The sequence below is a fragment of the Canis aureus genome, chromosome 3 (genome assembly GCF_053574225.1).
Source record: "Canis aureus isolate CA01 chromosome 3, VMU_Caureus_v.1.0, whole genome shotgun sequence".
Taxonomy (NCBI): domain Eukaryota; kingdom Metazoa; phylum Chordata; class Mammalia; order Carnivora; family Canidae; genus Canis; species Canis aureus.
In genome coordinates this window covers 41,655,592-41,671,836 of record NC_135613.1, presented here as the reverse complement: position 1 = coordinate 41,671,836, position 16,245 = coordinate 41,655,592, and the positions used below count along the sequence as shown (strand labels likewise).

General features: G+C 40.0%; 1 protein-coding gene and 1 long non-coding RNA gene across 8 annotated transcripts in view; one reads left to right on the top strand and one right to left on the bottom strand.

Moving 5' to 3' along the window:
* Window positions 1-2,652, top strand: LOC144310719 (uncharacterized). The gene is made up of 3 exons (XR_013376387.1): window positions 1-361; window positions 480-995; window positions 1,190-2,652. It is a non-coding gene; the product is annotated as an uncharacterized LOC144310719 (long non-coding RNA).
* The window catches only part of ATG4C (autophagy related 4C cysteine peptidase), a 162,561-nt gene that overhangs the window by 83,950 nt on the left and 62,366 nt on the right, over window positions 1-16,245 (bottom strand). Inside the window, exons 1-2 of one of the 7 annotated variants that reach the window (XM_077892067.1) lie at window positions 853-1,048; window positions 158-363 (exon numbers count right to left, since the gene is read on the bottom strand). The exons of 1 other annotated variant lie outside the window; for it this stretch is intronic. The gene's annotated coding sequence lies outside the window, so the exon portion shown is untranslated. Of the gene's footprint in view, window positions 1-157; window positions 364-852; window positions 1,049-16,245 lie in introns of those variants that run through there. 5 more of the 7 variants (XM_077892069.1, XM_077892068.1, XM_077892066.1 and 2 more) reach the window with 5 other exon arrangements.

Sequence of the window (16,245 nt, the reverse complement as noted above, 5' to 3'; positions counted from 1 at the left end):
CCGACTAAGAATGGGGAGGGGAAATCCCCCCTAAGTAATTCCAACACAAAGAGCCCTCAGGACAAAGTATTCTCCCCTAACTATAGGGTAACAGCAAACCTCTGTGGGGAAAATAACACAAAAGGAAAACGTAAGCCAAAGAAATCTTAAGACATACAAACTCTCTAAGCAGAGGCATGCTGAGTTGACCAGTGACTCTCAGATTCACCCGTCATCAGAAGAATGTATTCGAACCTCCAACCATGTGGATGTGGGTGTGGATGTGGATGGAAGCGCTGGGGACGAGTGGGAACCAAGTCAAGTGAGTGGACCTTAACGACTGGATGGAAAGGCGTGAAGATACTCGGGCCAGTGTGTCAAGGTCTGCAGCGGTAACGAAGGCCAAAAAGGAGGAAAAAAGGGTTGTTAGGAATGAGAAGGCAGATCTTGAGAATCTAATGCTTGTTTTTCACTTCTTTTCTTTTTTTAATGGGGAAAAGGTTATAAACCGACGCGACAGCTTAGGGGCCAAGAGGTCGTCTCTGGATTACAAGCAAAGCCACAAGGGGGACAGCTGCCCACAGGAAGGTTTATGGTTAGGTCTGGAGCCCAGGAAGGGCGAGGGGTCAGAAAACAAATTACACTAGAAAGTAGCTGAGGGAGGCGCCAAAAGCCTGAGCCTCAACGGCTGGCCACAGGACCTCCACAGAGGGCAGGGTTCCCCTCACCCCCCCCCCCAAAAAAAACCGATCTTTTGGCGACCAGAGACACTAAGTCCCAACCTTCTCCTGACTCCGCTCCACTCAAATCACCCCTCACCGAAACAGAATTGGAGACGTGAAAAAAAAAAAAAAATGTGCAGGAGACACCAACCCGGGAAAGGCTCCAGCTCTAGCAGCAGCCGCCCCAAAAGCAGCCGGTCCACACGCAGACGCTCCGACCTCGGCGCCGCAGCCACAGGCTCCTGAGCTCCCCCGGCCGCCGTAGTTAGAGGAAAGGCCTCCCCTTCCAACCCAGTAAGTCAGATACTTCCGGGGCACTAAATCCTTCCGATTGGCCGTAGCGACATTAGCGCCAACAGAGCCACGCTCCACTTCAGCCTTCCCCGCTCCCCCCCCTCCCCCGTTCGCCACCTGAAGCCCTAGGTTACCAATATGGCAGGCATAGAGCCAAGGGAACGTATCTTGTCAGTAATTCGTGTCTCTGGTAGATAATCCACACTACGCCGGCTTTGAGGTCCCGCTGGACAATTGGACTTCAACTCCCAGCGTGCCACGCAACGCCCTCTCCGGTAGCGCCTGAACTACAAGACCCAGGATCCACTGCGCCCCTCAGTCTTCGCTCTCCTCCTGACACCCGCAAGACCCGAGATGTGATTTCGGAGGAGTCGCTAAATTCCTTGGGCTAATGCAGACCGACTTTGATAAAAATACAGATATTCCTTGCTATCCTGTTGTGAAGGTTCTCTAAGCCAAGCTATAGTTGAAACTGTAGGTAAATACTTATATAAGATATTAAGGAATGTGGGATGTCTGTCTGGGTGGCTCAGTGGTTGAGCATCTGCCTTTGGCTCAGGGTGTGATCCTAGGACCGGAGATCGAGTCCCACTTGGGGCTCCCCGCGGGGAGCCTGCTTCTCCCTCTGCCTGTGTCACTGCCTCTCTCTGTGTCTCTCAAGAATAATTGAAAAAAATCTTTAAAAAAAAAAAAAAAGATGTTAAGGAATGTGTGCACTTTCCACATTACGATTATTTTCAAGGGCTGAAACACAGGATGGTGTAAAGGCTTTTTATGAAATGGAAATTTTTACCCACACTCATACGGGTTTTGATACTAAATTACTGAAAAGTGTAATTCTAGGTCGTTTTGCAGTACTGAAAGATTGTATTGGAAAAGGGACTACAGACATGCTCCTGAATTGCATAAGAAATTATAGTAAGAGCTAGAAGTAAAAAATTAACAATCTGTACTGCAGGACTGTGCACCCACATGGGAAAAGAAACCTTTCAGAATGCTGAGTTTAAAGTTCAAAATGGAAAAAAAATTGTTAAGATTTTATTTATTCATAAGAGAGAGAGAGGCAGAGACACAGGCAGAGGGAGAAGCAGGCTCCTTGCAGGGAGCCCAACATGGGACTCGATTCCTGAACTCCAGGATCACACCCTGGGCGGAAAGCAGAGCTTAACCACTGAGCCATCCAGGCGTCCCCAACATGAAATTTTTTTTATGTTTTTCACCTTTTTAACGTGTTAACGGTTTGGATTATTTTCATGGTTATTCTTACAAAAACAGATAACTGGAGCTACTTATTTTCTATTATGTGGTAGGGCAACCAAGTAACGAATCACACAAAAGATATAGCAAGATCATAAATGTAACATTTATGATAGGGAACAAACAAAATAACTGTTTCTTCGCTTCTTGTTTCGATTTCTTAGGACAGATATAGCATGTATCAAACCAGCGGTCTAGATGCCTTTTTGTTACTTTCATAAGGATTTAGGTTACCGAGAATAGATAGATTTTATTTTTGATATTGTGCACTAATAGCATATAAGAAACAATACTTGAATTCTTAAACTATATGGTAATTATACAAAATAAAATTAATGCATACCATAAACATTGGTTATCTGTGGATTTGCAGCTAAACAGATTCTAATTGGTTAGAAAAATGGAGTAGAATACTTGCCATTTTTACAACCTCATGTAGAAGTCACAGAGGGAAACTATTCTGTAACACCACCATGGCATCCACTACCATACAAACTGCTTTCCAACTACAGTGTGCTAAATTATGCAGCACTAGCAAGTAAATATTTAAAATCTATGATCACAGAAAACAATCTGCTGCTTTCCATACTCATGGACCAAAACAATATGAATGCAGGGAAAGAAATCTTTCCATTGGAATGATTAGAGGTAATGATAAACTATAATTAGGTTATCTGTTATTCATAACTGTTTGCAGTAAATAAATACATAATTGCATCCACTTATTAAAGATGTTATTAAGGAAGCTTTTAAAATATGCTAAATAATTGACACACATATTCTAAAGTAGTTTCAATGATCAATTGTGTAAACAAACGTGGAAGAGAGTTTAAAGAGTTCATAATTCATGTAACAGACTTTAGGTTTTGAAAGGAGATTCTTGGCAGCTGCAGTATTTAGCAATATTCTCTCCTCATTTTTTTTTAAAGATTTTATTTATTTATTCATGAGAGAAACAGAGAGAGAGGCAGAGGGAGAAGCAGGCTCCATACAGGGAGCCTAATGTGGGACTGGATCCCTGGACTCCAGGATCACGCCCTGGGGCCAACGGCAGATGCTTAACCGCTGAGCCATCCAGACGTCCCATCTCCTCATTTTTCAATGTGTCTTTGACTTTCCAGTTTAGCCAATTGCCAAGCACATGAAGTTAAAACTGGACAAGATATTCATTTCAGTTCAACAAATACAGATTAAGGCTGCTAGGGACAAAGCACTTTGTTTAGCCACTACAGTCTATTTCTGAAGCACACATAGTTTTGATAGTTGGGAAAGATTGAAAAGGGAAATGAAAACGTAAGAGGGCTTAATCAGAATGGAAAATGGAAAGTAAAATATATGTAACATCATCTACTAATAATCACTTATTCATTTAGGGCTTTTCTTTAAGATTTTATTTATTTATTTATTTGAAAGAGAGAGAACGAGAACAAGAGCAGAGGGGAGGGGCAAAGAGAGGGACAGACTTCCTGCTGAGCAGAGAGCTCAAAGAATGACCCAGGGATCATGACCTGAGCCCAAAGCAGACGCCCAACTAACTGAACCACCCAGGTGACCCATATTTGGTTAACTGGAACTCTCTAAAAGCTAACATACTTTCTAAGAGGCAGGAGCCACATCTTAAATATTTTCTGTCCCTCTCAATTGTAAGACAGTACTTTGTTCAGAGTAACTTGCTCACCATCAGTGTTTGTGGGAGTTCAGAGTGATGTCCAAAAAAGGCCTGAAACTCCTTTCTTATTCATACCTGTAGTTTTAATATAAGCCATTTTTAACATTCAAGCTTCATTTTCTTCATTAGTAATTCAGATTCTATAATAAAATCGATATTAAAACCAGAATATTTCATTAATCAGAATGCTACACTCTAAAATCATGAAAGAGCATTTATTGCTGTGTATGTAACAACATTTATCTTAAGTATCAAGACCTTTCTAAAATATCATCATATCCCAGGCACATACTGAAGCCATACCAGCCAATCTATTAGATTGTGATACAGCTCCAGATTTTTGTTAGTAAACTTTTTTTTTTTAATTTTTTTTTATTATTCATGATAGTCACACAGAGAGAGAGAGAGAGAGGCAGAGACATAGGCAGAGGGAGAAGCAGGCTCCGTGCACCGGGAGCCTGACGTGGGATTCGATCCCGGGTTTCCAGGATAGCGCCCTGGGCCAGAGGCAGGCGCTAAACCGCTGTGCCACCCAGGGATCCCTGTTAGTAAACTTTTAATCCTTAACTTTTACCAAGCATACTTCTTTATCCATCTCCCTCCTGAACCCAAGAAGAGATGAAAGTTCTGTTTAATAAGTAAATGTGTAACATGAATCCCTGGTCAAGAATATTATCTTGAGGGGCGGCCTAGGTGGCTCAGCGGTTTAGCGCTGCCTTCAGCCCAAGGCCTGATCCTAGAGTCCCGGGATGGAGTCCACGTCAGGCTCCCTGCATGGAGCCTGCTTCTCCCTCTGCCTGTGTCTCTGCCTCTCTCTCTGTGTCTCTCATGAATAAATAAATAAAATCTTAAAAAATAATAATATTATCTTGAAATAAATTGAGCTCAGCCCTTGATGAGACCAGTAATTTGTAGGCCTCTGAAAGCTAAAAAATGGGGGTGCCTGGGTGGCTTAGCCAAGTGTCTGCCTTCAACTCAAATCATGATCCCAGGGTCCTGGGATCCAGCCCCACATTGGGCTCTCTGCTCAGCAGGAAGCCTGCTTCTCCTTCTCACTCTCCGTGCTGCTCCACCTGCTATTATCTCTCTCTCTCTCTCTCTCTCTCTCTCAAATACATAAAATGTTAAAAAAAATTAAAACTAAAAAATGATAAAATGATTTTGAGGAAAACTTAAAAGAACCTGTGTTTTATGTAACACAAAATATATTGCCATATGGTTTGAGTTCCTAGTAAACTCCTTGAGGATGAGAATTATGACTTCTTTTGTTATATCCCTCATAGTTTTGGACTTAACTATAATATGAGTGCTAATAAGTAAATAGTATTTGAATTGATATCTTAGTAAAAAAAAATCCTTTTTGCCAAGTAATGTACATATAATAAATTCAACCTCAATTTAATCTTTTTCCTCCCCCTTGCCACAATCCATAGAAATGAGACTCACAGTGACGTATATCTAGGGGATACTTTTAGACTTCTTCTTTGAGCTCTTCAGGCTAGTCTATGTGCTTGCTCTTATTTCAGAGCCCCACAGCACTTTGCTTATCCTATACAATTTCACAGTTAAATCTGTGTTATCATATGTTATGGGATGCTGAATAGGACGGAATTTTTTTTTAAGATTTATTTATTCATGAGAGGCAGAGAGAGAGAGAGAGAGGCAGAGACAAAGAGCTCTGCAGGGATCCCCCTGGGGGCCTCAGTCCCAGGACCCCTGGGATCATGACCTGAGCCAAAGGCAGATGATTAACCAACTGAGCCACCCAGGTGCTGAGACAGAATTCTTTTTTTTAAGAAAAGCACCTCAGTGTCTCTTCTTAGGATACAAATATGTGATGGTAATATTTGGGGAAGTGTGTTCAACATTTTGTCATGGAGAATTTCAAACAAAGAAAAGTTGAAAGAATTTTTTTTTTAAGATTTTTTTTTTTTTAAGCAATCTCTACACCCAACGTGGAGCTTGAACTCACAACACTGGGATCAAGAGTCACATGCTCCACCAATTGAGTTAGCCAGGTGCCCCGAAAAGTTGAAAGAATTTTGCAGCATGTATCTGTATACTCACCATTCTACCATTAATATTTTTAAATTTTTTTTAAGATTTTATTCATTCATTTATGAAAAACATAGAGAGGAAGAGACATAGGCAGAGGGAGAAGCAAGCTCCCTGGGGGATCCCTGGGTAGCTCAGCAGTTTAGCGCCTGCCTTGGGCCCAGGGCATGATCCTGGAGTCCTGGGATGGAGTCCCACATCGGGCTCCCTGCATGGAGCCTGCTTCTCCCTCTGCCTGTGTCTCTGCCTCTCTCTCTCTCTCTCTCTCTCTCTCTCTCATGCATAAATAAATAAAAGTCTTAGAAGAAGAAGAAGAAGAAGAAGAAGAAGAAGAAGAAGAAGAAGAAGAAGAAGAAGAAGAAGACGACGACAATGACGTGGCTCCCTGCGGGGAGCCTGATGCAAGACTCAATCCCAGGACCCTGGGATCATGCCCTGAGCTGAAGGCAGACACTCAACCACTGAGCTACCCAGGCATCCCAAGATTTCCCATTTTTTAAAAGATTTTTTAAAAAGACTTTATGTATTTATTCATGAGAGACACAGAGTGAGAGGGAGAGGCAGAGACACAGGCAGAGGGAGAAGCTGGCTCCACGCAGAGAGCCTGAGATAAGACTCGATCCTGGGACTCCAGGATCACACCTGCACCAAAGGCAGATGCTCAACTGTTGAGCCACCCAGGTAGCTCCAGATTTCCCATTTTTTAATGTGAATTGTGAAAACAATATTTTAACTGTTCTTTCCAGCCCAAACCGTTCTCCACTGCCTAAAATGAAATCTAATTATGTCATTCCCCAAATGGTTGCCTATACAACCAAGTTAAAGTCTATGATTCTTAAACATAGTACACAAGATCCCTTTAGGAAATAGCCTGTCTGTCTTTCCAGCCTTGTGTTGTACCACACTCTCACTCTCACCTTCCAGCTATAATGAATTTTTGAGTTACTCTACATTGGTTGAACTTCCCTCCGCTGCAGGTGGCTAATTTTTTTTTTTAAGATTTTATTTATTTATTAAAGACAGACACACAGAGAAAGAGAGAGAGGCAGAGACACAGGCAGAGGGAGAAGCAGGCTCCATGCAGGGAGCCTGACGTGGGACTCGATTCAGGTTCTCCAGGATCACACCCTGGGCTGAAGGTGGCGCTAAACCGCTGGGCCATCAGGGCTGCCCCTAATTATTTTTGTCATTTAAGTTATCTCAGGACTTTCTCCTCTAAGGTCCCTCAATTTGAGAGTAACTGACATTCCTTGTTCTCTTAATATCTTGTCCATACCTCTATCATAATGTTTAACAAACTGTATTGTGGGAGCATAGTTTTCCTATCTGAATTCTCTTCATATTTCCAGGATTTAGCACAGTGCTAGGTGTTTGGTAGATATAAGTTTTAACTAGATCATGTGTGGCATTTCAAGACTAAGGTTTACTTTGCAGCATTTGCTGAATATGGCTATGAAATGAAAAGGAGGATGGAATAATATCACATTTAGGAGGTAAGCTGACTTCACTGAACTTGTTTTCAAAATTATGGGGATTCTGTAGCTAGGCTGAGATAAAGAGGGCAGTGGAGAAATAGAGGTTGAAGATTTAGGAGAGGTGATAGAAATAAGGTCACTCTCTCTGTGTCTCTCATGAATAAATAAAATCTTTTAAAAATAAAAATTAAAAATGGGAAATCTTGGGGCACCTAGATGGCTCGGTTGGTTATGCATCTGCCTTCAGCTCAGGTCATGGTCCCAGGGTCCTGGGATGGAGCCCTGAGTCATGCTCCCTGCTCAGCAATACAGTCTGCTTCTCCTTCTGTCCCTCCCCTAATTCATGTTTGCGCTTTCTCTCTCTCTCTCTCTCTCTCTGAAACAAATAAAAGAAAATAAAACTTTAAAAATTAAAAAAATAATAAAATAATTTAAAATTTTAAAACTAAATAAAAATGGGAAATCTGAAGTAAATAGTAAGAAAAGAGCAAAAGAATTGATTAGAGATACTAGGATAATAGAATCTAGAGGAGAAATGGGAGGAGAAAGAATCAAGAAAGACTCCTGGTTTCAGCTTTTCTGATTTTCCGTATGTTGAGTTAGGAATGCTTGGGGCACCTGGCTGACTCAGAAAAGCATGCAGCTCTTGATCTTAGGGTTGTGAGTTTGAGCCCCACACTGGGTGGAGAAATTACTTGAAAATAAAATCTTAAAAAAAAAAAGTGGGGGAGGGATACTTGGGTGGCTCAGCGGTTGAGCGTCTGCCTTCGGCTCAGGGCATGATCTCAGGATCCAAGATTGAGTCCCACATCTGGCTCCTTGCCAGGAGCCTATTTCTCCCTCTGGCTGTGTCTCTGCCTCTCTCTGTGTGTCTGTTATGAATAAATAAATAAATCTTAAAAAGAAAAGTAATGCTTGAGAGTTGCCAGATGGCTATGTCCAGGAAGCAGTTAGTAAGGTTAAGAGGAATATTTGAGCTCAATATACACCTTTAGATGACAATTTAGATGACAACGTTAGATGATGATTGAAAAAAACATAGGCATGGATAAGATTGTGAGCTAGGTAATAGGGATGTAAGGTCATAACCAAGGAATGACATAGGGTAGAGAATGGTATATATATTAATGTCTCAAAATCATTCAAGGAACAGGATTTTTACATAAAAGCAGAGGATTACAGAATGAGGAGAAAGCTGAATTCATCTCTAGACCTGGTGTGCATGAATAAATGAGAACAAAAAAGACAAAAACAAAAATGCATAAATTCAAGAAAGTTGCAGAGAGACCAAATCCAGAGAGAAGTAAGCATTCATTAAGTCCAGGGGTGAGGGGAGCCTGGGTGGCTCAGTCTGTTAAGCATCTGCTTTTGGCTGGGGTCATGATCCTGGGTTCCTGGGACCAAGCTCTGGAGCCCCCAAGCCCCCATGTTGTCCACAGGCTCCCTGCTCAGCTGCTCAGCAAGGAGTCTGCTTCTCCCTTTCCCTCTGCTCCTTTCTTTCTCTCTGCTCCTCCCCTTCCACTCTCCCCTCTCCCTCAACCCAGATCCTGCTCTCCCTAGCTCTCTCTCTCTCTCTAATAAATACATAAAATCTAAAAAAAAAAAGACCAAGAGGTGAATTTTGTGAGGAGAATCATGTTGTAGCAAATTAGAGCATGAGAGAAGGAATGGAAAGATTTCGAAAGAAGAAAAGTAGTAAGAGGATTGAGTCAAGGGAAAGGAAGCACAGGTGAGAACGCAAAAAGAAAGATGATGACCAAGGATGACAGGAATATGAATTATATTCACCAGCCTCAAGGTTTCAAACATAAATTCTAAATAAATCTGAGGTTCACCATAACCTGTGTGTGCTTTCAAGACTCTTGGCAGCAGGAAGTGCAACTAACTTGCTTACACTCACATTCTTGTTTTATAATTGGACCCACACCCTCCTTATAGCCCAGAGCTTCTGAACAAGAAACCCTACAAGGCATAAATTATGATTTGCCTAAAGTTTAGACACTAATCAAACATTGTGGCCCATTTCTTTTGGTTTAGGCATGAACATGTGGCACAATACCAAGCAATGAGATGTGAGGAAAAATTTGCTAAGGAGATCTGGGAAAGGTTTTTTTCTCTCTGACAAAAAGCAGTTCAAGCTGTACACTCTGGTCATAACACCATTATTCACTATGGCTAAAGGTGGGAGCAGCCAAGTGTTTATCAAAAGGTGAATGAATAAGCAAAATGTATATAGACACAATGTAATATAATTCAGCCTTTTAAAGGTATGAAATTATGATACATGATACAACATGAATGAACTTTGAGGATATTATACTGAGAGAAATAATCCAGTCACAAAAAGACAAATACTGTATGGTTCCACTGAAGTGAGGTACCCAGAATAGTCACATTCAGAGTTAGAAAGTAAAATGGTGGGATGCCTGTGTGGCTCAGTGGTTGAGCATCTGCCTTTGCTACAGACATGATCCTAGAGTCCAAGGATCGAGTCCTGCATCGGGCTCCTTGTGGGGAGCCTGCTTCTCCCTCTGCCTGTGTTGTGTCTCTGTCTTTCTCTCTCTCTGTATCTCATGAATAAATAAATAAAATCTTTAAAAAAAAAAAAAGCAAAATGGTGGTTGCCAGGGGCTGGGGAAGGGAAAAATGAAATTATTATTATTTAATGGATATAGAGTTTCAGTTTTGTAAGATAAAATGAGTCCTAGAGATAGATGGTGGTGATGGCTGCACCACAATATGAATGTTCTTAATGCTATTGAACTGTACAATTAAAAGTGATTAAAATCGTAAATTTTGTGTTATGTATATTTTATCACAATTTTAAAAATTGGAGGGAAAAAAAGCAATGCATGCCAAGACCATTTAATATCAAAAGAATAGTCTCTTCAACAAATAGTGGTGAGACAACTGGATTTCCACACACAAAAACAATAAATTTGGACCCCTAACCATATGATATTCCCATGCCATATTTAAAAAGTAATCCAAAATGGATCTAAAAAGATCTAAAAAGATCTAAAAGATCCAAAAGATCTAAATGTAAAAGTTAAAATAATAAAACTCTTAGAAGAGGGATCCCTGGGTGGTGCAGTGGTTTGGCGCCTGCCTTTGGCCCAGGGCGCGATCCTGGAGACCCGGGATCAAATCCCACGTCGGGCTCCCGGTGCATGGAGCCTGCTTCTCCCTCTGCCTGTGTCTCTGCCTCTCTCTCTCTCTGTGTGTGCATGACTATCATAAATAAATAAAAATTTAAAAAATAAAAATAAAAAAATAAAATAAAACTCTTAGAAGAAAACATACAAGTAAAATTTCATAACCTGGATTTAGCAATGACTCCCTAAATGTGACACCAAAGCACAAACAAAAAGGAAAAAAAATAGATAAATTGGGCTTGATCAAAATTTAAAAACTTTCATGCATCAAAGGACACTGTGAAGAAGGTGAAAAGATAATCCACCAAATGGAAAAATATTTGTAAGTCATATGTCTGATAAAACTTTGGTATCCAGAATATATAAAGAACAGATCAGAAACAAAAAGACATCAACTCGATTGAAAGATGAGCAAAGGATTTGAATAGATGCTTCTCCAATAGATACATATAGATAGTCAATAAGCACATGAAAAAACATTCAACATCACTAATTATATTTTATGATAACTAAAATGTATTTTTTATGTTTAAACATACATATATGTGTATAATATATATATATACATATATATATATGTATACACACACACATTTAAGAGTCATATATAATGTTTAAAAGTGCAAAATGTGGGCACCAAGCGTGGCTCAGTTGGTTAGGCATCTGACTCTTAATTTCAGCTCAGGTCATGAAATTGAGCCCCACAGCCTCTGCACTGAATGTGGAACGTGCTTAAGATCTCTCTCTCCCTCTGCCCCTTCTCCACTCACATACCCTCTCTCACTCAGTCTCTCAAAAAGAAAACCCACCCCCCCAAATTGCAAAATGTTACACAACCACTGCATTAATTATGCATTCTGTATAACAAATTACCCATTTCTTAGTGGTTATTTGTTTTTTATTTTTTAAGCTCAGCATGGAGCCCACCACAGGGCTTGAACTCACGACCCTGAGATCAAGTCCTGAGCTAAGAGCAAGAGTTGGACACTCAACCAGCTAAGCCACCTAAGGCACCCCCATTTCATAGTGGTTTTAAAGAACATTTATTATGTCACAATATGGAGGGATTAAGAATCTGGGCATGACTTAGCTGGATCCTCTGCTTCCCAGTCTCCATCGAGGTTATAATCAAGGTATAGGCCAAGGTCTGTGGACTCATCTGAAAGCATGACCAGGGAGGAATGTGCTTTCAACTTCAATCAGTGGTTGTTGACAGGATTTAGTTCTTTGTTGGACTGAAGGCCATAGTTTCTCGCTGGCTATTGTCATAGCCACTCTCATTCCTTTGCTCAGTAGCATCTTGTTGCCAAGAAGGCAATAGGAAGAGTCTGCCAGCAAAATGGAAGTCATCATCTTTTAAAATCCAATCATAGAAGTAACGCCTCAACACTTTTGTTGTATTCTACATATTAGAAACAATCCACTATGTCTAACTCACAATCAAGGAGAGATGATCACAAAAAAGGCATACAATGGTGCCTGGATGTTCAGTCAATGGAGCATGTGACTCTTGACGTCAGGGTTCTGAGTCCAAGGCCCACATTGAGTGTAGAGATTACTTAAAAATAAAATCTTTAAAAAAAAAAAAAAAAAGAACTAACTAAAAACCAAAATGAAAGGGCATACATATAAGGAGGCAGGGATGCCTGGGTGGCTCAGTGGTTGAATGTCTGCCTCCAGCTCTGGCCATAGTCCTGGAGTCCCAGGATTGAGTCCTACATCAGGCTCTCCTCGAGGAGTCTGCTCATGTCTCTGCCAATCTTTCTGTGTCTCTCATGAATAAATAAATAAAATCTTTGAAAAAAAAAAAAACACAAGGAGGCAGGGATCATTGGAGGCCATAGGAATAGAGGCAAGAAAGTGAATGATTAGCTTTATTGTGAAATGATTTCTTGCTCTTCAAGAATCTATTACTTTCATGCTTTCTGAGAGGAAGGATTTGACAAGGTAATTCTCCTTTTTTTTCTTATCTAAGCATTTTGCCACTCAAATTCTCTGAAGAAGTGTTTATCTTTGATATTGCCACCAACAAAACCTACAACAACTACAGGATTTGAACACACTTGCATTATACAGGGCAAAGGATGTGAGAATCATTTCCTTGGGGCCTGAACATTATTAGTCATGATGAGAACAAATAGATTTGGGTGAGAGATTGTCCTAAATTAGTACCGAGAACCAGTTAGTAGAATGATAAAGACACTCTTGTGTTTTGTGGGTATATTATATATGCGACTCTCTAAGGCATAAGGCACTGTCCTAAGACATAGCACAGTGGTTCCTCTTTCCTGAGGCTAATGGCGTAACTGATGTGTTTCAGGCACCTGGAACCTAGTAGGCAGTAAATATTATACTCCTTGACATGTCTAAGAAATAACATTTCTTAACTTTTAGATGATTTGAACTCCAGTCAATATGGCTTCAAAACATAATTTTCTCTCTTTTTCTCTTTTTATTCCTTCTATTCTTGTGGAAGTTAACTATTTTTCCCATTACTTTTTTTAAAAACTTAAGCTCTTTCTTCTACCTTACACTGCTCTCCCGGGAAAAGCAGCAAGTTAAATACTGCTCATAAACATTATTTCTGTTAGCCTAAATCTTAGCCTGACTCAATTTCAGGTTCTTCTGAATCTAAATATAGTCTCTCTCTCTCTCTCTCTCTTTCTTTCTCTCTCTTGATAGAAAATTATTAACTATTTTGGGTGTTAGGAGACTCAGAAATTCAGTGAGCCAGGAGAAAGAGGAAAGAGTCTAATACTGGCAATTTGTCACTTGAACCGAAAGTCAGGTTTCAAACTTTGAACTGGGGGAAGATTCAAATAGTAATGTTTATGAATAGTTCATAATAACATGGAAATGTGCTTTATGTTTTAATAGCAAGTGTGAAAAAAGCTGGATAAAAATTATACTTGTAAAATAATCACAATTCTTTCAAACAAACAAAAGAAAAACTACACTTAGAAGAAAAGATATCAAAAAAAAGAAGAAAAGATATCAAGATACACAATTAAAATATCAACAGTAGTTGCCTTTAGATGATGAAATTGTGAATAACTTTTTCTCTTACTCCTTTCTGCATTTGACAAATGATTTACAATCTGTATTTCATTTTAGAAATATAACGGGATTGGTCACTTAATATTAATAATTTTATATTAATATTAAACCTTGATATTACAAAAGCTGCAGTTTATAAGGTTATAAAAAGATTAAATTAATATATTTTAAAGTAAAAAGGTAGCCAGAAGAGATCTCTTGTTATTTATTGTTTTTGACTTTACAGAAACACAAAAATCGGGATCATGTTTGTTCAATCCGTAAAGTTTATTATTTACTTAAGTTCACAAATTTGTACCCACTGAGTGACAAATGCCATTTTCAAAATAAATATACTATGTTTTTTTTTAAGATTTTATTTTATTTACTCATGAGAGATACAGAGCAAGAGAGAGGCAGATACACAGGCAGAGGGAGAAGCAGGCTCTATGCGTGGAGCCTGATGTAGGACTCAATCCCGGATCTCCAAGATCACACCCTGGGCTGCAGGCAGCGCTAAACCGCTGCACCACCGGGACTGACCTCTCCTATGGTTTTGAAAATGTTTAGTCTTTGAGGCATGAGACACGGCTAAAAACTCAGTTGGCCAGTGCCTATGAGAATATGACATTGTCTTGCCTCAGGGGAGCTTGAAATATATTGGGGGAGACAAGAATGTACACAATGAATTATAAAACAAGGCAAAATGTGAATAGGACTTAATAAAGACAAAATCTTATTGTGGCATAAAAGTAGAATAAATTCCTTGAAATAAATTCCATCTCAGAATAGATGGTAATTTGGGCTGGGCTAAATATATACGTGTGCATGTGCATATTCATATACATTCGCTTCTGTGTATGTATATATGTATACATATATATGTACATATGTATACACATAGATATTCTGATTTTTAAAATAATATAGGTCAGAACACTTGGGTGGCTCAGCGGTTTGGTGCCTGCCTTCAGCCCAGGGCGTGATCCTGGAGTCCCAGGATCGAGTCCCACGTCGGGCTCCCTGCATGGAGCCTGCTTCTCCCTCTGCCTGTGTCTCTGCCTTTCTCTCTCTCTCTCTCTCTCTCTGTCTGTCTCTCATGAATAAATAAATAAAATCTAAATAAATAAATAAATAACCTAGGTCTTTGAGGTGCCCAGGTGGCTTAATCAGTTAAGCATCTGACTCTTGGTTTTGGCTGAGGTCATGATCTTGAGGTCAACGTGGAGTCTGCCTTTCTCTCTCCCTCTGCCCCTCTCCCTGCTTGTGCATGCACACATGCACTCTCTCTCTAAAATAAATAAACAAAATCTTAAAATACAATAAACTAGGTCTTTTAAAAAAATTCAAACATTGTGGAAACATATACTACAATCAAGATAATGATCCCTAAGAATTTGTTATATAATCTCAAGTTTTTATGAATATATTATCATGAAATATTATTATTAAAACATTTGTAAATATACTGAATATGTATGGATTGCCTGTTTTAGGGACTTGGGTTGTATCAGTGAACAAACACAATGATTCCTCTTCTCAAGGAGCTTACATTTTAGTTGGTTAAGACAGAACAAGCAAGGGCACCTGGGTGACTCAGTGGTTGAGCCTTTGGCTCAGCTTGTGATCCCAGGGTCCTGGGATGGAGTCCCTCATTAGACTCCCCTTGAGAGCCTGTGCCTCTGTCTCTGCCTCTCTCTGTGTGTCTCTCATGAATAAATAAATAAATTCTAAAAAAAAAAAAAAAAAGACAGAACAAACAAAAAATGAAATAGGGGCACCTGACTAGCTCAGTCAGATGAGCATGCAATTCTTGATCTCGAGGTTGTGAGTTTGAGCCCTACATTGAGTGCAGAGATTACAAACAAATATAAATAAACTTAAAAAAATAAAAAATAGGGCATCCCAGGTGGCTCAGCGGTTTAGCGCCGCCTTCAGCTCCAGGCATGATCCTGGAGTTCTGGGATCGAGTCCTCCATCGGGCTCCCTGCATGGAGCCTGCTTCTCCTTCTGCCTGTGTCTCTGTCTCTCTCTCCCTCTCTCTCTCTCTGTGTCTCTCATAAATAAATGGATAAAATCTTTTTAAAAATAAAATAAAAAATAGGGGATCCCTGGGTTGCTCAGCGGTTTGGTGCCTGCCTTTGGCCCGGGGTGTGATCCTGGGGTCCCGGAATCGAGTCCCGCATCGGGCTCCCGAGCCTGCTTCTGCCTCTGCCTGTGTCTCTGCCTCTCTTTCCTCTCTCTCTGTGTCTATCATGAATAAATAAATAAAATCCTTTAAAATAAAAAATAAATAAAATAAAATAAAATAAAATAAAATAAAATAAAATAAAATAAAATAAAAAAATAGGGACACCTGGATGGCTCAGTGGTTAAGCAATGGCCTTTGGCTCAGGGCATGATCCTGGAGTCCCAGGATCAAGTTCTGCATCGGCCTCCTTGTGGGGAGCCTGCTTCTCTCTCTGCCTGTGTCTCTACCTCTCTCTCTGTGTCTCTCGTGAATAAATAAATAAAATCTTTAAAAACATAAATAAAAAATAAAATAAATTATGTAGAATGTTAGAAGGTGATAAGTCATTTGGAAATGGAGGGACGAATTAAAA